Source organism: Ranitomeya imitator, chromosome 3 (assembly GCF_032444005.1).
Source record: "Ranitomeya imitator isolate aRanImi1 chromosome 3, aRanImi1.pri, whole genome shotgun sequence".
Classification (NCBI taxonomy): Eukaryota; Metazoa; Chordata; class Amphibia; order Anura; family Dendrobatidae; genus Ranitomeya; species Ranitomeya imitator.
Genome location: NC_091284.1, coordinates 788,485,980 through 788,508,879, shown reverse-complemented (window position 1 = coordinate 788,508,879; position 22,900 = coordinate 788,485,980). Strand labels below are relative to the sequence as shown.

At 45.2% G+C, this 22,900-nt stretch overlaps 1 protein-coding gene across 1 annotated transcript in view; it reads left to right on the top strand.

Moving 5' to 3' along the window:
• Positions 1-22,900, top strand: part of MAML2 (mastermind like transcriptional coactivator 2) — a 235,022-nt gene that overhangs the window by 116,390 nt on the left and 95,732 nt on the right. The window lies entirely within an intron of this gene.

The following is a 22,900-nucleotide window of genomic DNA, read 5'->3' as shown; positions in this document are numbered from 1 at the left end:
TACAACTGATACAGAATCTTGTTCTCAAAAAACGAAATACCAATCTGTTCTGCTCCTCCTATTCTATAACATGCTGCTCATGTATAGGACTGGATGTACTATGTGGCAGGCTAATTATATAGGGACAACCAATGTGGCTTCTATGGGATTCTTGAAGAGGGGGTGACCTATTTGCTTTTTGACCTGCCATTAAGGTGAATTATTTATTACTATGTATATAGAATTAAAGTGCAAAAATAGTCTTGTAAAGTATATGGCATTACTTAATTGATTTACAGAATTTATTATATCGCAGAGCAGTATTTTTCAATTTTGGCGGCTCCAGAGCTGAATTCTCCCTGTATTCCTGGCTGATTGAGTGTCTAAATGTCTAAACACAACTTGCTCTGCTCATTTGTATGTTTGCTATTTTTACACCAGGATCTCTACTGCCATCTGATATAGGACTACCTAATTCCCCTGTAACTGGGGCTCTTATTAATGCCCCAGTTATAGTGGGAAAGAACGGGCAATTATTGAAAAAAATCATCCCCAAAATATCTTCTATGTTCTTTTGGTGGGCAAATTATGTTAAAAAAACATATAAAACATCTGACAAAAAAAAAATATATGGTCCCCTCAACAAGAAATACTAAAGATTTTATTTTTATAAAATACATTTCATTACATAAATACAGGTCCTTCTCAAAAAATTAGCATATAGTGTTAAATTTCATTATTTACCATAATGTAATGATTACAATTAAACTTTCATATATTATAGATTCATTATCCACCAACTGAAATTTGTCAGGTCTTTTATTGTTTTAATACTGATGATTTTGGCATACAACTCCTGATAACCCAAAAAACCTGTCTCAATAAATTAGCATATTTCACCCATCCAATCAAATAAAAGTGTTTTTTAATAACAAACAAAAAAACCATCAAATAATAATGTTCAGTTATGCACTCAATACTTGGTCGGGAATCCTTTGGCAGAAATGACTGCTTCAATGCGGCGTGGCATGGAGGCAATCAGCCTGTGACACTGCTGAGATGTTATGGAGGCCCAGGATGCTTCAATAGCGGCCTCAAGCTCATCCAGAGTGTTGGGTCTTGCGTCTCTCAACTTTCTCTTCACAATATCCCACAGATTCTCTATGGGGTTCAGGTCAGGAGAGTTGGCAGGCCAATTGAGCACAGTAATACCATGGTCAGTAAACCATTTACCAGTGGTTTTGGCACTGTGAGCAGGTGCCAGGTCGTGCTGAAAAATGAAATCTTCATCTCCATAAAGCATTTCAGCCGATGGAAGCATGAAGTGCTCCAAAATCTCCTGATAGCTAGCTGCATTGACCCTGCCCTTGATGAAACACAGTGGACCAACACCAGCAGCTGACATGGCACCCCACACCATCACTGACTGTGGGTACTTGACACTGGACTTCAGGCATTTTGGCATTTCCTTCTCCCCAGTCTTCCTCCAGACTCTGGCACCTTGATTTCCGAATGACATGCAAAATTTGCTTTCATCAGAAAAAAGTACTTGGGACCACTTAGCAACAGTCCAGTGCTGCTTCTCTGTAGCCCAGGTCAGGCGCCTCTGCCGCTGTTTATGGTTCAAAAGTGGCTTTACCTGGGGAATGCGGCACCTGTAGCCCATTTCCTGCACACGCCTGTGCACGGTGGCTCTGGATGTTTCCACACCAGACTCAGTCCACTGCTTCCTCAGGTTCCCCAAGGTCTGGAATCGGTCCTTCTCCACAATCTTCCTCAGGGTCCGGTCTCCTCTTCTCGTTGTACAGCGTTTTCTGCCACATTGTTTCCTTCCAACAGACTTACCATTGAGGTGCCTTGATACAGCACTCTGGGAACAGCCTATTTGTTGAGAAATTTCTTTCTGGGTCTTACCCTCTTGCTTGAGGGTGTCAATGATGGCCTTCTTGACATCTGTCAGGTCGCTAGTCTTACCCGTGATGGGGGTTTTGAGTAATGAACCCGGCAGGGAGTTTATATAAGCCTCAGGTATCTTTTGCATGTGTTTAGAGTTAATTAGTTGATTCAGGAGATTAGGGTAATAGGTCGTTTAGAGAACCTTTTCTTGATATGCTAATTTATTGAGACAGGTTTTTTGGGTTATCAGGAGTTGTATGCCAAAATCATCAGTATTAAAACAATAAAAGACCTGACAAATTTCAGTTGGTGGATAATGAATCTATAATATATGAAAGTTTAATTGTAATCATTACATTATGGTAAATAATGAAATTTAACACTATATGCTAATTTTTTGAGAAGGACCTGTATGACAAGAAAAAAATGTACATTTGCACGATCATAATAACTCAGAGAATTAATTCATCTTGTTTATTTGATGTTAGATGTGAACTGTAAAAAATATATATATTAAAGAAACTAAACTAAAAATGATCTTTTTTATATTCGAAGGACAAATATATAAATTCTATAAATTACGCAGCAATTTATAGGGACTTCAGAAAGTGGTTAAAAAATAAATATATTACAATTTTTTCTGCGTAAAATAATACCTGCCATCTTAATTAATTAAAAAAAATTATGGCGAATCAAAAAAAAAAAAAGCCAATCATTAAAGCGTTAATGTAGGGCTCATTCCACCGCTGAATGTATATGTCTTCACCCCCATATATCTTCACGTCGGCTCCCATGGTAAGGCGTATATGTTATATTTAGCCATAAATAGTCATTTTTTTGGATTCAGGAGAAATCATCCAGCCCTTGACATAGTGCCACGGATCGGTACCACGGCATGTTCTCCTTCTGTCAGCTTCCTATAATAGACTCCTCAGACGGGTATCCTCGCGCGCTCCGCCAAGGTCACCCACACAATTATTTAAGTAAATAAAAAAAAAATTCCTCATTTTTTCCCTTTTGTTTGTATTTTTCCATATCATAACATCAGTCATGTCGGACGGCTGGAAAAGTTAGGTTGCCGGCAGGTCACGGTCATACTAATTTACATTGGCAGTGGTATGTGGGAAAGCTTTTACACAGAGCTCGCCTGTCTTGTATTTTGCTTCAGATTTAACGTTTCTGAGACCAACATTCTGCAGATCCATATAAAAAATGAGAGTGCGGGAGCCAGAGAGAACACACACATCTGTGGAAACCTTATTAATGCAGCGTAGTATTGCCCCGGTCCCTGCCTCATTACAGGCAAGACGCATTTATTCCAGTCATCCATATTTAAATGTGAAGTCCAGGACGTTTAGAAGAAGGTTTCATGTTCCATCCGTCTCGTATATCCAAGATCTAACACACCATTAGCATAGCCATGATGTCTACGTGATGTGGTGGAGGTCCCCCCTCCATATTACACCTCCAGGAGCTTTTTTGACCTCACATTCCACATCTGTAGACCTTACTATGGCTTTCGACAAGATTTTGGAGGTGTCTGTGGGATTTCCTGCTCCATTTGTGAGGTGAGATCCTGATGTTGGCGAGAGGGCCAGACTCACAATGTATGATTTACGGTAGTTTTTGGATGGAGCTGAGGTCCGGTCTCCATGTGCGGCCGGTCATGTTCTTCCACCCAGCTCCCTCATTTATGTCTGTATGGACCTTGTGCAGTGGGCACAGTCATGAGGAACAGAAGAGGACCTTTCCTAAACTGTCCAGCACAAACCATTTTGGACAACTTTGTAGGAAGTATTAGGATTTCCATTCACTGGAACTAAGGGGCCAACCCCTGAAAAATAATCTCATACTTCTTAAGCCCTCGACCACCAAACTTTAGAGCGGGCACAATGCAGTCAGGAAGGTAATATTTTCCTGGCATGTGCCACACCAGGCTCGTCCATCAGACACCAGATAGAGAAAGGGTGATCCATCACTGCACAGAACACGTTTCCTCCAGAGTCCAGTGGTGCTGGCTTTACACCACTCCATCCGATGCTCGGCATTGTGCTTGGTGATGTACAACTGCATGCAGCTGCTCGACCGTGGAAACATTTCTATTCCATTTTAGATGTTTACGGTGTATGCTCAGGATATGCCATACACAGATACATGCTGATCCCACCATTAGGAGCTCAGTATATGCACAATCATAGGAACCTCCATTCACGGTAGATTTGGTCCTGAGAACCCCAGTTGTAGAGGCAGTTGACTCTTCCACCATTAGGTCCAGTTTCTCTCAGGCATTTATAGCCTATCCTGTGGATTTGCCAAAAATTTAAATACCCTTTTAAAGGGATTTCCTTGGGGCAGAACTTCAGTACTATTCTAGGCCACACATAATGTATAGAGCTGTCCAGTGTCCTTGTTCTGTGGTCGCTTCAATTAGTTGATCCATGGGGTGCTGGGAGTCTGAATTGAACCAATCTGACATTGCTGACCTATCCTAAGGATACAACAAAACTGCGAAAAAGGTCTTGAGGATCCCACAAGTGATCTCACCTGTCTAAAATGATTATTTAGAACTTTCTTTTCAGAAAAAATGTGGGTATAATCTTCAATAGTCATAAAAAACGAGTATCACTTACGCTTCCCAGGTCCAGGGCTGAGTCTCTGCCACTGCCTCGGTCTTTGTTGTTTGTCTGCAGCACTGACATCATGTCGACCTACCTGCAGCTAATCACAGAGCTCAGCAGCTCACTGATTGGCTGCATCGCTGTTGACATCATGTCATCACTGGAGACAAACACAGAGACTGGGCCAGTCATGGGGAGCCGGCTGTTGTGAATTCTGTGGCAGAGCTCCCTCCTGTGGTCACAAGTGGTACTTCGGCTGATTCTGTCTATGAGCTTCCGTTGGTGGAGGTGAGTGGTACTGCGACTTCTGAGTTTCCTTCCTCAGGTGATGTGGTGAAGTCGTTAGGTGCTGCTCTATTTAACTCCACCTAGTGCTTTGCTCCTGGCCTCCAGTCAATGTTCTAGTATTGGTCTTGCTTCCTCCTGGATCGTTCCTGTGGCCTGTCTGCTCTGCATAAGCTAAGTTTTGCTTGTGTTATTTTTGTTTGCTATTTTTTCAGTCCAGCTTGCTTTATTGGTTTTTCTGGCTTGCTGGAAGCTCTGGGACGCAGAGGGAGCACCTCCGTACCGTTAGTCGGTGCGGAGGGTCTTTTTGCCCCCTCTGCGTGGTTGTTTGTAGGGTTTTGTGTTGACCGCAAAGTTATCTTTCCTATCTTCGGTCTGTTCAGTAAGTTGGGCCTCACTTTGCTAAATCTATTTCATCTCTGCGTTTGTATTTTCATCTCTACTCACAGTCATTATATGTGGGGGGCTGCCTTTTCCTTTGGGGTATTTCTCTGAGGCAAGGTAGGCTTATTTTTCTATCTTAGGCTTAGCTAGTTTCTCTGGCTGTGCCGAGTTGCATAGGGAGCGTTAGGCGCAATCCACGGCTGCCTCTAGTGTAGTTGGATAGGATTAGGGATTGCGGTCAGCAGAGTTCCCACGTCTCAGAGCTCGTCCTATGTCTTTTGGTTATTGTCAGGTCACTTTGTGTGCTCTGAACTTCAAGGTCCATTGTGGTTCTGAATTACCTAATCATAACAGTACTGGAGGCCCAAAGTACTAATGCTTCTCAATAGAGGGAAAAAAGAAGTTCTGAGACCATTTTTTTTTCTTTGCACTGTGTTTTGCCTTTTTTTTCCCCTAGACATTTGGGTGGTTCAGGACACAGGTGTAGTGATAGACATTAAAGGTCTGTCTTCATGTGTGGATCATCTCACTGCAAGAGTACAAAATATTCAAGACTTTGTGGTTCAGAATTCTATGTTAGAACCAAGAATTCCTATTCCTGATTTGTTTTCTGGAGATAGAGCTAAATTTCTGAGTTTCAAAAATAATTGTAAACTGTTTCTGGCTTTGAAACCTCGCTCCTCTGGTGACGCAGTTCAACAAGTTAGGATCATTATTTCTTTATTCCGTGGCGACCCTCAAGACTGGGCATTTTCCCTTGCGCCAGGAGATCCTGCATTATGTAATATTGATGCGTTTTTCCTGGCGCTCGGATTGCTATACGATGAACCTAATTCGGTGGATCAGGCAGAGAAAAATTTGCTGGCTCTGTGTCAGGGTCATGATGAGATAGAGATTTATTGTCAGAAGTTTAGAAAGTGGTCCGTGCTCACTCAATGGAATGAAGGTGCGCTGGCAGCTATTTTCAGAAAAGGTCTCTCTGAAGCCCTTAAGAATGTCATGGTGGGATTTCCCATGCCTGCTGGTCTGAATGAGTCTATGTCTTTGGCCATTCAGATCGGTCGACGCTTGCGTGAGCGTAAATCTGTGCACCATTTGGTGGTATTATCCGAGCATAAACCTGAGCCTATGCAGTGCGATAGGACTTTGACCAGAGTTGAACGGCAAGAACACAGACGTCAGAATGGGCTGTGTTTCTACTGTGGTGATTCCACTCATGCTATCTCCGATTGTCCTAAGCACACTTAGGCTAGGTTCACATTGCGTCAAGTACATGGCGTCAAACGGATGCGTTAAACGCATGTACAGAAACGGAGCAAAAATATGTGAAATTCGTCGTCACGGTAACGCTAGCGTTAACGCATGTGATCGCGTTTTTTCATTTTGATGTCCGTTTACGAAGTATCCGTTTGTCTGCGTTTGTCACTGTCAATAAAGTTGTTCTTTTTTTTTTGTTGGTAAATATTGGATAGAATATTTCTATTTTATATTTACCACTGGCAGTTGTGGCGACGACAGACGGCTAGGGACCTTTTTTCTTTTTTTGTCCTCCTTGTGCCACAACCTATTGTGTATGTAAAATGTAAAAAAAAATATTTTAACATTAAATAATGTTAACATTCATTCTACGGCAAAACACTCTGTCACGTGCAGGAGACTTTGTGTGAGTGGGATATTTTAATGGCCGAAGTCACATTTCCTGTCACATGACCACATGTGACCACCTTCAAAAGCTATTAAAACGTGTGGTTCTATTTGGAAATTTTTCATGATTTGCGTCTGACTGCGTTTGCCATAGCCTTCTATGGCAGAATGAACGCTTCCGTTAGTAGTGCGTTAGCTTGGCCGGACCCGAAAACGCTGCAAGCCGCGTTGAAGGTCCGTCAGAAAAAAAACGTTATGTGACAAACGCATACCAATTTAGGGATGCGTCACGATGCGTCAGACAATGCAAGTCTATGGGCGCGTTAGTATGTGCGTTACATTGCGTTTTTACTACTTAAAAACGAGTCCGTTAGACGGACACACCTAGCGCAATGTGAACCCAGCCTAAGCGGTTCGCTAGGTCTGCCACCATTGGTACGGTACAGTCTAAATTTCTTTTGTCCGTTACTTTGATCTGCTCTTTGTCATCTTTTTCTGTCATGGCATTTGCGGATTCAGGCACTGCCCTGAATTTGATGGACTTGGAGTATGCTAGGCGTTGTGGGTTTTTCTTAGAGCCCTTGCAGTGTCCTATTCCATTGAGAGGAATTGATGCTACACCTTTGGCCAAGAATAAGCCTCAGTACTGGACCCAGCTGACCATGTGCATGGCTCCTGCACATCAGGAGGATATTCGCTTTCTGGTGTTGCATAATCTGCATGATGTGGTCGTGTTGGGGTTGCCATGGCTACAAGTCCATAACCCAGTATTAGATTGGAAATTAATGTCTGTGTCCAGCTGGGGTTGTCAGGGGGTACATGGTGATGTTGCATTTCTGTCTATTTCGTCATCCACCCCTTCTGAGGTCCCAGAGTTCTTGTCTGATTACCGGGATGTATTTGATGAGCCCAAGTCCAATGCCCTACCTCCGCATAGGGATTGTGATTGTGCTATCGATTTGATTCCTTGTAGTAAGTTTCCTAAAGGTCGACTGTTTAATTTATCTGTACCTGAGCACGCCGCTATGCGGAGTTACGTGAAGGAGTCCTTGGAGAAAGGTCATATTCGCCCGTCATCGTCGCCATTGGGAGCGGGGTTCTTTTTTGTGGCCAAGAAGGATGGTTCGCTGAGACCTTGTATAGATTACCGCCTTCTAAATAAAATCACGGTCAAATTTCAGTACCCCTTGCCGCTGCTATCTGATTTGTTTGCTCGGATCAAGGGGGCTAGTTGGTGCACCAAGATAGATCTTCGTGGTGCGTATAATCTTGTGCGTATTAAGCGGAGCGATGAATGGAAAACTGCATTTAATACGCCCGAGGGCCATTTTGAGTACCTAGTTATGCCTTTCGGACTTGCCAATGCTCCATCGGTGTTTCAGTCCTTTATGCATGACATCTTCCGAGAGTACCTGGATAAATTCCTGATTGTATACTTGGATGATATTTTGGTCTTCTCGGATGATTGGGAGTCTCATGTGAAGCAGGTCAGAATGGTGTTCCAGGTACTGCGTGCTAATTCTTTGTTTGTGAAGGGATCAAAGTGTCTCTTTGGTGTTCAGAAGGTTTCATTTTTGGGGTTCATTTTTTCCTCTTCTACTATCGAGATGGACCCTGTTAAGGTCCAGGCCATCTATGATTGGACTCAGCCGACATCTCTGAAGAGTCTGCAAAAGTTCCTGGGCTTTGCTAATTTTTATCGTCGCTTCATCTGTAATTTTTCTAGTATTGCTAAACCATTGACCGATTTGACCAAGAAGGATGCTGATGTGGTCAATTGGTCTTCTGCTGCTGTGAAAGCGTTTCAAGAGTTAAAGCGTCGTTTTTCGTCTGCCCCTGTGTTGTGTCAACCAGATGTTTCGCTTCCGTTCCAGGTCGAGGTCGATGCTTCTGAAATTGGAGCGGGGGCTGTTTTGTCGCAGAGACGTTCTGATTGCTCGGTGATGAAACCATGCGCCTTCTTTTCCAGGAAGTTTTCGCCTGCTGAGCGAAATTATGATGTTGGCAATCGAGAGTTGCTGGCCATGAAGTGGGCATTCGAGGAGTGGCGTCATTGGCTTGAAGGAGCTAAGCATCGCGTGGTGGTCTTGACTGATCACAAGAACTTGACTTATCTCGAGTCTGCCAAACGGTTGAATGCTAGACAGGCTCGTTGGTCGCTGTTTTTCTCCCGTTTTGACTTTGTGGTTTCGTACCTTCCGGGCTCTAAAAATGTGAAGGCGGATGCCCTGTCTAGGAGTTTTGTGCCCGACTCTCCGGGTTTGTCTGAGCCGGCGGGTATTCTCAAAGAGGGAGTAATTCTGCCTGCCATCTCCCCTGATTTGCGGCGGGTGCTGCAAAAATTTCAGGCTAATAAACCTGATCGTTGCCCAGCGGAGAAACTGTTTGTCCCTGTTAGGTGGACGAATAAAGTTATCTCTGAGGTTCATTGTTCGGTGTTGGCTGGTCATCCTGGAATCTTTGGTACCAGAGATTTAGTGGCTAGATCCTTTTGGTGGCCGTCTCTGTCGCGGGATGTGCGTTCTTTTGTGCAGTCCTGTGGGATTTGTGCTCGGGCTAAGCCCTGCTGTTCTCGTGCCAGTGGGTTGCTTTTGCCCTTGCCGGTCCCGAAGAGGCCTTGGACACATATCTCTATGGATTTCATTTCGGATCTCCCCGTCTCTCAAAAAATGTCGGTCATTTGGGTGGTTTGTGATCGCTTCTCTAAGATGATCCATTTGGTACCCTTGTCTAAATTACCTTCCTCCTCTGATTTGGTGCCATTGTTCTTCCAGCATGTGGTTCGTTTACATGGCATTCCAGAGAACATCGTTTCTGACAGAGGTTCCCAGTTTGTTTCGAGGTTTTGGCGAGCTTTTTGTGCTAGGATGGGCATTGATTTGTCTTTTTCCTCGGCTTTCCATCCTCAGACTAATGGCCAGACCGAACGAACCAATCAGACCTTGGAAACATATCTGAGATGCTTTGTTTCTGCTGATCAGGATGATTGGGTGTCCTTCTTGCCTTTGGCTGAGTTCGCCCTTAATAATCGGGCCAGCTCGGCTACCTTGGTTTCGCCGTTTTTCTGCAACTCTGGGTTCCATCCTCGTTTCTCTTCAGGGCAGGTTGAGTCTTCCTGGTGTGGATACGGTGGTGGACAGGTTACAGCAGATTTGGACTCATGTAGTGGACAATTTGACCTTGTCCCAGGAGAAGGCTCAACGTTTCGCTAATCGCAGACGCTGTGTGGGTCCCCGACTTCGTGTTGGGGATTTGGTTTGGTTGTCATCTCGTCATATTCCTATGAAGGTTTCCTCTCCTAAGTTTAAGCCTCGTTTCATTGGTCCGTATAGGATTTCTGAGGTTCTTAATCCTGTGTCTTTTCGTTTGACCCTTCCAGATTCTTTTTCCATCCATAACGTATTCCATAGGTCATTGTTGCGGAGATACGTGGCACCTATGGTTCCATCTGTTGATCCTCCTGCCCCGGTTTTGGTGGAGGGGGAGTTGGAGTATATTGTGGAGAAGATTTTGGATTCTCGTGTTTCGAGACGGAAACTCCAGTATCTGGTTAAGTGGAAGGGTTATGGTCAGGAAGATAATTCCTGGGTCTTTGCCTCTGATGTCCATGCTGCCGATCTTGTTCATGCCTTTCATATGGCTCATCCTGGTCGGCCTGGGGGCTCTGGTGAGGGTTCAGTGACCCCTCCTCAAGGGGGGGTACTGTTGTGAATTCTGTGGCAGAGCTCCCTCCTGTGGTCACAAGTGGTACTTCCGCTGATTCTGTCTATGAACTTCCGTTGGTGGAGGTGAGTGGTACTGCGGTTTCTGAGTTTCCTTCCTCAGGTGATGTGGTGAAGTCGTTAGGTGCTGCTCTATTTAACTCCACCTAGTGCTTTGCTCCTGGCCTCCAGTCAATGTTCTAGTATTGGTCTTGCTTCCTACTGGATCGTTCCTGTGGCCTGTCTGCTCTGCATAAGCTAAGTTTTGCTTGTGTTATTTTTGTTTGCTATTTTTTCTGTCCAGCTTGCTTTATTGGTTTTTCTGGCTTGCTGGAAGCTCTGGGACGCAGAGGGAGCACCTCCGTACCGTTAGTCGGTGCGGAGGGTCTTTTTGCCCCCTCTGCGTGGTTGTTTGTAGGGTTTTGTGTTGACCGCAAAGTTATCTTTCCTATCTTCGGTTTGTTCAGTAAATTGGGCCTCACTTTGCTAAATCTATTTCATCTCTGCGTTTGTATTTTCATCTCTACTCACAGTCATTATATGTGGGGGGCTGCCTTTTTCTTTGGGGTATTTCTCTGAGGCAAGGTAGGCTTATTTTTCTATCTTAGGCTTAGCTAGTTTCTCTGGCTGTGCCGAGTTGCATAGGGAGCGTTAGGCGCAATCCACGGCTGCCTCTAGTGTGGTTGGATAGGATTAGGGATTGCGGTCAGCAGAGTTCCCACGTCTCAGAGCTCGTCCTATGTCTTTTGGTTATTGTCAGGTCACTTTGTGTGCTCTGAACTTCAAGGTCCATTGTGGTTCTGAATTACCTAATCATAACAGCCGGCACCGGACCTGGGAAGGGTAAGTGATACCCAGTCTACCAGCTATAATATGGCAAATATTGCACCGTTTGGCTAATGGGGATTATCAAGAATGCAGCGGTCCCTTTTGGGTATTGGATTGTCTGGAAGGAGCGCCCCCCGCCTCTCTGACCTGTGACTACAATTACATAGCCGCCTCTTGGTCTGTGAGAGGAGGATGCGGTGAAGAAGTTGGGAACTATGCTCTTAATGTCAACTGTGGGTATATTATTATAAGGAAATAATTAACTTTATGTTTTTATTGATTTTATGAAAATGAACCAAACTCTTAAAAGCAAATCTGTCACCAGATTTCACAATACAAATCGCATACATTAGTAAATATCTTAGACTTAATGAGGCTGGTGTACTTACATTAAGAATATGGTTGTACAATCTTTTTGAAAGTTTAACCTGATTGACAGCTCCTCAGTGTCCTTCCTCCCTGCTGTTGCTACTGAGATCTCATACTGCTCAGCACAAGCCGCAGGTGTAAGTCTGGCTGAGTGGGCAGAGACTGAACACGCATGGACACTTTGTTTAGCTGGATTCTATAATATTCAACTTAATATCAGCCATTCTGATATGGATTCTTAAAGTAAATACACCAGCCTCATCAGGTATTAGAGATCGATTTGATATGTTTGCAGATTGTATTGATCTGGTAACAAATCTCCTTTACTCAGTAATGTTTTCTAATAATATGGATCACAATGTCTTCTCTACAGAGAACCAGTGTCTGGTGGCTCGCCTGGTCTTGTAGTATGGTAGATTCAGGTCATATGCAGAGAATGTTGTGAAATGCAATGTGGTCTCTAGAGAGGATGCAGCAGGAGAGGCAGCCGTCAAGCAGTCCTCCAGCAACACTTTACACTCTGTGCAAAGACAGCTGCATCTTCCTACTATAGATGGCATGGTACCACGATCATTGCATGGGCGAGACGATTACTGTTAAGCGTGTCATATGGAACTTCTGTTTACGTGAAAGTGAGAAGGTAAGATAATACTGTAACTGGTACTAGTGGTGATACTGTAACTGGGGGCTCATGGTGGCACTGTAACTAGGACTCCTGGCGATACTGTAACTAGGACTCCTGGCGATACAGTAACTAGGACTTGTGGCGATACTGTAACTGGGAATCATGGTGGCACTGTAACTGGGAATCATGGTGGCACTGTAACTAGGACTCCTGGCGATACTGTAACTGGGAATCATGGTGGCACTGTAACTAGGACTCCTGGCGATACTTAACTAGGACTCGTGGCAATACTGTAACTGGGACTCGTGGTGATACTGTAACTGGGAATCATGACGATACTGTAACTGGGAATCATGACTGTACTGTAACTAGGACTCCTGGCGATACTGTAACAGGGACTCGTGGTGATACTGTAACTGGGAATCATGACGATACTGTAACTAGGACTCCTGGCGATACTGTAACTAGGACTCCTGGCGATACTGTAACTGGGACTTGTGGTGATACTGTAACTGGGAATCATGACGATACTGTAACTAGGACTCCTGGCGATACTGTAACTAGGACTCCTGGCGATACTGTAACTGGAGCTCATGGTGGCACTGTAACTAGGACTCCTGGCGATACTGTAACTAGGACTCCTGGCGATACTGTAACTAGGACTCCTGGCGATACTGTAACTGGGACTCGTGGTGATACTGTAACTGGGAATCATGACGATACTGTAACTAGGACTCCTGGCGATACTGTAACTAGGACTCCTGGCGATACTGTAACTGGGACTTGTGGTGATACTGTAACTGGGAATCATGACGATACTGTAACTAGGACTCCTGGCGATACTGTAACTAGGACTCCTGGCGATACTGTAACTGGGGCTCATGGTGGCACTGTAACTAGGACTCCTGGCGATACTGTAACTGGGGCTCATGGTGGCACTGTAACTAGGACTCCTGGCGATACTGTAACTGGGAATCATGACGATACTGTAACTAGGACTCCTGGCGATACTGTAACTAGGACTCCTGGCGATACTGTAACTGGGGCTCATGGTGGCACTGTAACTAGGACTCCTGGCGATACTGTAACTAGGACTCCTGGCGATACTGTAACTAGGACTCCTGGCGATACTGTAACTAGGACTCGTGGTGATACTGTAACTGGGACTCGTGGTGATACTGTAACTGGGAATCATGACGATACTGTAACTGGGAATCATGACTGTACTGTAACTAGGACTCCTGGCAATACTGTAACTAGGACTCCTGGCGATACTGTAACTGGTACTAGTGGTGATACTGTAACTGGGGCTCATGGTGGCACTGTAACTAGGACTCCTGGCGATACTGTAACTAGGACTCCTGGCGATACTGTAACTGGGAATCATGACGGTACTGTAACTAGGACTTGTGGCAATACTGTAACTGGGAATCATGGTGGCACTGTAACAGGGACTGCCTTATCCTCACATGGAGGACGCCGCTGAATGAGGTTATGTCTGCCACTGCAGAATACCTCCATTAACCTGGACATTTAACCTGGACATTTTATTCCCCTGATGAACCCCCGTAACGGGGAGGGAAACGCGTTGGGAAAAGAAAGAGGACACATTATCCAGGGTGGTTATACTAACTAAAGGGCTTCACTAAGTAGGCTCAAACTTGGGGACTGCCCTTGTCAGGGCGGGAGTCTTATACACGGGGCACGACAGGGAAGATAGCTTCAAACCCTCCCCCCCTACCTATTTTTGCTCCCCCCCATTGGAAAAGGTCTATTGGTCTCCGTCCCACGCCGTGCTCTCAACAAGCACAAGAATCTATAACAAGAAGAGAGACAGCAATTGGGTGAGATCATACCATTTTTCTTGTCTAGTGCACGGTTAAACATGAGCACCAAATTGTTTTTAAAGCACACATAATTTAAGAGGTATACATATTAAATGTTAAGTTTTAGAGTCTAGTGGCTGGCTAAGCTGGGTTGTTGGCACTGTAACTGGGAATCATGGTGGCACTGTAACTAGGACTCCTGGCGATACTGTAACTAGGACTCCTGGCGATACTGTAACTGGGGCTCATGGTGGCACTGTAACTAGGACTCCTGGCGATACTGTAACTAGGACTCATGGCAATACTATAACTAGGACTCCTGGCGATACTGTAACTAGGACTCCTGGCGATACTGTAACTGGGAATCATGACGGTACTGTAACTGGTACTTGTGGCGATACTGTAACTGGGACTCATGGTGGCACTGTAACTAGGATTCCTGGCGATACTGTAACTATTACTCCTGGCGATACTGTAACTGGGAATCATGACGGTACTGTAACTGGGAATCATGACAATACTGTTACTGGGAATCATGACGATACTGTAACTGGGACTTGTGGTGATACTGTAACTGGGAATCATGACGATACTGTAACTAGGACTCCTGGCGATACTGTAACTAGGACTCCTGGCGATACTGTAACTGGGGCTCATGGTGGCACTGTAACTAGGACTCCTGGCGATACTGTAACTGGGGCTCATGGTGGCACTGTAACTAGGACTCCTGGCGATACTGTAACTGGGAATCATGACGATACTGTAACTAGGACTCCTGGCGATACTGTAACTAGGACTCCTGGCGATACTGTAACTGGGGCTCATGGTGGCACTGTAACTAGGACTCCTGGCGATACTGTAACTAGGACTCCTGGCGATACTGTAACTAGGACTCCTGGCGATACTGTAACTAGGACTCGTGGTGATACTGTAACTGGGACTCGTGGTGATACTGTAACTGGGAATCATGACGATACTGTAACTGGGAATCATGACTGTACTGTAACTAGGACTCCTGGCAATACTGTAACTAGGACTCCTGGCGATACTGTAACTGGTACTAGTGGTGATACTGTAACTGGGGCTCATGGTGGCACTGTAACTAGGACTCCTGGCGATACTGTAACTAGGACTCCTGGCGATACTGTAACTGGGAATCATGACGGTACTGTAACTAGGACTTGTGGCAATACTGTAACTGGGAATCATGGTGGCACTGTAACAGGGACTGCCTTATCCTCACATGGAGGACGCCGCTGAATGAGGTTATGTCTGCCACTGCAGAATACCTCCATTAACCTGGACATTTAACCTGGACATTTTATTCCCCTGATGAACCCCCGTAACGGGGAGGGAAACGCGTTGGGAAAAGAAAGAGGACACATTATCCAGGGTGGTTATACTAACTAAAGGGCTTCACTAAGTAGGCTCAAACTTGGGGACTGCCCTTGTCAGGGCGGGAGTCTTATACACGGGGCACGACAGGGAAGATAGCTTCAAACCCTCCCCCCCTACCTATTTTTGCTCCCCCCCATTGGAAAAGGTCTATTGGTCTCCGTCCCACGCCGTGCTCTCAACAAGCACAAGAATCTATAACAAGAAGAGAGACAGCAATTGGGTGAGATCATACCATTTTTCTTGTCTAGTGCACGGTTAAACATGAGCACCAAATTGTTTTTAAAGCACACATAATTTAAGAGGTATACATATTAAATGTTAAGTTTTAGAGTCTAGTGGCTGGCTAAGCTGGGTTGTTGGCACTGTAACTGGGAATCATGGTGGCACTGTAACTAGGACTCCTGGCGATACTGTAACTGGGAATCATGGTGGCACTGTAACTAGGACTCCTGGCGATACTGTAACTAGGACTCATGGCAATACTATAACTAGGACTCCTGGCGATACTGTAACTAGGACTCCTGGCGATACTGTAACTGGGAATCATGACGGTACTGTAACTGGTACTTGTGGCGATACTGTAACTGGGACTCATGGTGGCACTGTAACTAGGATTCCTGGCGATACTGTAACTATTACTCCTGGCGATACTGTAACTGGGAATCATGACGGTACTGTAACTGGGAATCATGACAATACTGTTACTGGGAATCATGACGATACTGTAACTGGGAATCATGACGGTACTGTAACTGGTACTCGTGGCAATACTGTAACTGGGAATCATGACTGTACTGTAACTGGGAATCATGACGGTACTATAACTGGTACTCATTACTGTACTGTAACTGGGACTCATGACGGTATTGTAACTGTTAGATACAAAAACCGTGTGCACTACTGGAGAAGAATGGTGCTAGGTTAGGTTCCCACACCTTCATAGACTATAAAGAAAAAGAACCCAGCACTCAACTGATGCTTTAGTGCAATTTTAATCGTAGTAGTACCCAATAAACGTTTCGGTCCTTGAATGGACCTTCGTCAGTAACTACATGTGAAAACCAAAAACAAGTGTAAACAAAAATTACAGAAAATAAAGTTGCATACAAAATAAAGTATATACAAGGTATTTTGGAAAAGGACAATAGCATCGATACAAAACTCTGGTCAATCTATACATAGAGTATATGCTGGGGAGAAAATAACCCGAATATCTAGGCTGAATTATGTTCCACTCAGGATGAAATAAGGAAAGATACACCAGAAAGATAATAGTGGGAGAGGAGGTACATACCGTACTGTAGAATAATAGAATAGACCGTATGGTCATAGGGTACAAAAAAGCAGCGTCTGTAAGTGTAAGAAAGTCCCATAAAATTCCCATGGACCGGTAAGCACATGGTGTCAGGGGATATAAGGTAAAACATACCTTATGTGTGAGTCAGATAGGAGCGGTACTGTGGGTGGATAATGAAAAAGAAATTACATACCGAAAAAAAAAAAAAATAAAATAAAAATAAATTACATACCGCAAAAACCGGCCGATCAGAGAAACGCTCTAGTGCAGGGGATTTACCTGAGGAGACCGAGCTGGATGGTAGTGCTGTCAGACGCGGTGTCCACCGCTAGTCTGATCAGAAGTAAGTGCGGCCGCCATCTTATAAGAAAGGGGCGGGACAAGCCAGCTCCAACAGCCAATCAGCGGCTGGGTGGCAGACAGGAAGTGACGGCGCGCTGTGAGGACTACCTCAGTGTGCAGCTCAATGAGAGTTCCTGTGTATGGTGACCGGAAGTGACATCACGTTGTCATAGGGATAGGGCAATACAATGGGAAAAAAAAAAAAAAAAAACCACGAGCGCTACGGAAAGCGCGGCAAGGAGAAAGTAGAAAAGGAATGAAAATACAGGCAACATAGGACAAGTGATATGGAGCTGAAGTGCCTATACGGAGATGATATGCTGGGTGAACAATCTCCATGGTGATAGGTGCTCCTATGGTCTATAGGTCTGATTAGTGATATGATCAGCTAGGTGAGGATAACCAGCTTGGTCCAGTGAGGTGTGCGGGTAGACCGAAGTGATCAGTACAGACGACTCTAGAGGTAAAAGAAAGGAAGAATTAGACCATGGTAAAAATTGCATCAATGACTTACAATGGTAAAAATAACAAAACCAGTAAGATAGAAGAAGTCCGTAATGACCTGTGGGAAAATAACATGATACCACATTGCAGGGCAAATCACCCGATAGTACCATACAGTCTCAGAGAAAAGAGGCTAAATCATAGTCTCTATTGAGTCCCAGTGGGTGGAGGGTCTCCAATGTGTGGATCCAAAACGCTTCCCTCCGCTTTAGGCGAGCAACCCGATCACCACCCCGCCGGATGGGGGGGATATGTTCTATTACCTGGAACTGTAGCTGTGAGATATTATGACCCAAATTATGGAAGTGGAGGGGGATGGGTAACAACAGGTTCTTACAGCGGACCGTGGATTTATGTTTGGAAATCCGATCGCGAATAGGTTGCGTTGTTTCACCTATGTATAGAAGTCCACAGGGACATTTGATTAAGTATATAACCCATGATGAAGCGCATGTGAAATACTCCGGGATTCGGAATGACTTTCCAGAGCGAGGATGATGGAAGCGGGGTCCTTTAAGGACATTATGACATTGGGAGCAGTTCAGGCATGGGAAGGTCCCGGTACGTGGACTCTGTAAGAACCGTTGGCGGGGGGATGGAATACCTGATCCCAAATCTGCCCTGACCAACGAGTCCTTTAAGTTGGGTGGACGTTTGAAACAGGGAAGAAAAGGGTTCTGAAACTCAGTAACGTTGGGGTAACCCTTGGACAGCAGGTGCCAATTCCGGCGTATTGACCTATGTAGAATGTACGCAAACGGGTGATATGAATGAACAAACGGGATCCGATTAGAGGCTCTATTGGGTCGTGGGGTAGGGGGGGCAGCGGCTTTTTCCAGTATTGCTGGCGGGTAACCCCGTTGAGTGAACTTAGAAGCCATTTCCTGGAGGCGGATCGATCTAAGCTCTGTGTCAGACACAATCTTAGAGACCCGATAAAATTGGGACTTAGGTACTGAATTTTTTGTGGCCGGAGGGTGGAAACTCGTAAAATGTAACAAACTGTTACGGTCAGTGCTTTTAGTGTAGAGGTCGGTAGTGAAAGAGCCATCAGGTTGTAGAATGACTAAGGTGTCTAGGAAATTGATCTGTGTAGTACTGTGAGACATGGTGAAAGAGATACCTGGCCAGGCCGTGTTCAGCCAATCGAAGAAGAACGCGAGGGCTTCCAACGAGCCCCCCCATATGCAAAAGACGTCGTCGATGTAACGTTTCCATACAAGGACGTGGTCACGAAATAGTGGGTGAGGGTATATCTGACTCTCCTCAAAATCGGCCATGTAGCAATTAGCATACGGGGGTGCTACGTTGGAGCCCATCGCGGTACCACGGATTTGTAGATAAAAGTCATCCTGGAACAAAAAATAATTACGGGTAAGAATGATGGTTAGTAGGTCAATACACAAGTTGATCTGGTTGGGTAGCAAGCCGGACTGGGTCAGGAGTTTATGGACCGAATTGATGCCTTCTATATGGGGGATAGATGTATACAAGTCTTTTACATCCATTGTTACCAGAATTGAGTGTGGAGGAATGGGACTTATGTCTTTCAGGATGTTAAGGAAGGATCCTGTGTCCAGGATAAAGGATTTTGATGTCCTAATCAATGGGGTGAGAATTTTTTCTAGGTAAATGGCCAGTGGGGAGAGGATAGAGTCGGTAGAGGCGACTATGGGCCTCCCTGGGGGTTTCTCTAAGTTTTTGTGGATTTTGGGAATGGTATAAAATACTGGGGTGATAGGGTGTAGTTTGGTGAGGAAGTCCCGTGTCTTAGGGTCTAGGACCCCTAACTCAATATATTTCAAAAGAGTGTCCGAGATGATTTGACGAGTCACGGATAGGGGGTCGTGTGGTAATTTAACATAGATCGTGGGATTACCTAGTTGGCGTTTGATTTCAAGAAGGTAGTCCGATCTATTCATAATCACAAGGGCGCCCCCTTTATCTGCAGGTTTGAAAATGAGGTTGTTGTCGTTTTGTAGGCCCCGTATGGCTTGTCGTTCCATGGGAGAGAGATTGGGGGGAAAAAACAATTTACCCTTTCTGATATCCTCACATAGTAATTTAAATGATTCTTTCACAAAACCTATGAAAGATTCCATGGCGTGTGAGCCTTGGGGAGGTCTGAAATGACTTTTGGTGTAGAGCCCTAGGCTCCGTGAAGAGAGAGGACCGTCAGATGAGCCCGTGGAGGGTAGGGTAGAAGAAGATTCGGGAGATGTGGAGAAAAAGGCCTTAAGTCTAAGTGATCGAAAGAATCTCTGAAGATCCATTTCAAGATCAAATGTATGACATTGGTATGATGGACAAAAAGACAAACCCTTCTGCAGGACTTTGTATTCCGCTACACCAAGTAATCTATCAGAGATGTTAATTACCAATGGATTGGTACCTGAGATCTCGTTATCCTCCCTTGGGCCGAGTCTCCTCCTATGTCCGTGGCCGCGCCTCGTGGTCTTCTTCTCGGGAAGCGTTGTCGTTGGCCTAAAAAACGGGGTGGAAGTGTGGCAGGGGTACCCAACTCCTGTTCTGAGCCTGATGTTGAGTAGTCGAGGGAGGTACGCTGGGCCTGGCGAGATGGGTTTCGACGTCCGGCATAATTGTCCTGCCATCTGTATACCTGTTGGCGCTCGTAGTCCTCCGTGTCCCTATTGAATTTGCTACGTTTTCTGTCCTCTGTCTCCCGTCGGTGCTTCTCGATGTTTCTGGATATTTGGTCCTTGAGGGTAATCAGTTCCTCGGGGGTCCCGAGAAGAAGACCACGAGGCGCGGCCACGGACATAGGAGGAGACTCGGCCCAAGGGAGGATAACGAGATCTCAGGTACCAATCCATTGGTAATTAACATCTCTGATAGATTACTTGGTGTAGCGGAATACAAAGTCCTGCAGAAGGGTTTGTCTTTTTGTCCATCATACCAATGTCATACATTTGATCTTGAAATGGATCTTCAGAGATTCTTTCGATCACTTAGACTTAAGGCCTTTTTCTCCACATCTCCCGAATCTTCTTCTACCCTACCCTCCACGGGCTCATCTGACGGTCCTCTCTCTTCACGGAGCCTAGGGCTCTACACCAAAAGTCATTTCAGACCTCCCCAAGGCTCACACGCCATGGAATCTTTCATAGGTTTTGTGAAAGAATCATTTAAATTACTATGTGAGGATATCAGAAAGGGTAAATTGTTTTTTCCCCCCAATCTCTCTCCCATGGAACGACAAGCCATACGGGGCCTACAAAACGACAACAACCTCATTTTCAAACCTGCAGATAAAGGGGGCGCCCTTGTGATTATGAATAGATCGGACTACCTTCTTGAAATCAAACGCCAACTAGGTAATCCCACGATCTATGTTAAATTACCACACGACCCCCTATCCGTGACTCGTCAAATCATCTCGGACACTCTTTTGAAATATATTGAGTTAGGGGTCCTAGACCCTAAGACACGGGACTTCCTCACCAAACTACACCCTATCACCCCAGTATTTTATACCATTCCCAAAATCCACAAAAACTTAGAGAAACCCCCAGGGAGGCCCATAGTCGCCTCTACCGACTCTATCCTCTCCCCACTGGCCATTTACCTAGAAAAAATTCTCACCCCATTGATTAGGACATCAAAATCCTTTATCCTGGACACAGGATCCTTCCTTAACATCCTGAAAGACATAAGTCCCATTCCTCCACACTCAATTCTGGTAACAATGGATGTAAAAGACTTGTATACATCTATCCCCCATATAGAAGGCATCAATTCGGTCCATAAACTCCTGACCCAGTCCGGCTTGCTACCCAACCAGATCAACTTGTGTATTGACCTACTAACCATCATTCTTACCCGTAATTATTTTTTGTTCCAGGATGACTTTTATCTACAAATCCGTGGTACCGCGATGGGCTCCAACGTAGCACCCCCGTATGCTAATTGCTACATGGCCGATTTTGAGGAGAGTCAGATATACCCTCACCCACTATTTCGTGACCACGTCCTTGTATGGAAACGTTACATCGACGACGTCTTTTGCATATGGGGGGGCTCGTTGGAAGCCCTCGCGTTCTTCTTCGATTGGCTGAACACGGCCTGGCCAGGTATCTCTTTCACCATGTCTCACAGTACTACACAGATCAATTTCCTAGACACCTTAGTCATTCTACAACCTGATGGCTCTTTCACTACCGACCTCTACACTAAAAGCACTGACCGTAACAGTTTGTTACATTTTACGAGTTTCCACCCTCCGGCCACAAAAAATTCAGTACCTAAGTCCCAATTTTATCGGGTCTCTAAGATTGTGTCTGACACAGAGCTTAGATCGATCCGCCTCCAGGAAATGGCTTCTAAGTTCACTCAACGGGGTTACCCGCCAGCAATACTGGAAAAAGCCGCTGCCCCCCCTACCCCACGACCCAATAGAGCCTCTAATCGGATCCCGTTTGTTCATTCATATCACCCGTTTGCGTACATTCTACATAGGTCAATACGCCGGAATTGGCACCTGCTGTCCAAGGGTTACCCCAACGTTACTGAGTTTCAGAACCCTTTTCTTCCCTGTTTCAAACGTCCACCCAACTTAAAGGACTCGTTGGTCAGGGCAGATTTGGGATCAGGTATTCCATCCCCCCGCCAACGGTTCTTACAGAGTCCACGTACCGGGACCTTCCCATGCCTGAACTGCTCCCAATGTCATAATGTCCTTAAAGGACCCCGCTTCCATCATCCTCGCTCTGGAAAGTCATTCCGAATCCCGGAGTATTTCACATGCGCTTCATCATGGGTTATATACTTAATCAAATGTCCCTGTGGACTTCTATACATAGGTGAAACAACGCAACCTATTCGCGATCGGATTTCCAAACATAAATCCACGGTCCGCTGTAAGAACCTGTTGTTACCCATCCCCCTCCACTTCCATAATTTGGGTCATAATATCTCACAGCTACAGTTCCAGGTAATAGAACATATCCCCCCCATCCGGCGGGGTGGTGATCGGGTTGCTCGCCTAAAGCGGAGGGAAGCGTTTTGGATCCACACATTGGAGACCCTCCACCCACTGGGACTCAATAGAGACTATGATTTAGCCTCTTTTCTCTGAGACTGTATGGTACTATCGGGTGATTTGCCCTGCAATGTGGTATCATGTTATTTTCCCACAGGTCATTACGGACTTCTTCTATCTTACTGGTTTTGTTATTTTTACCATT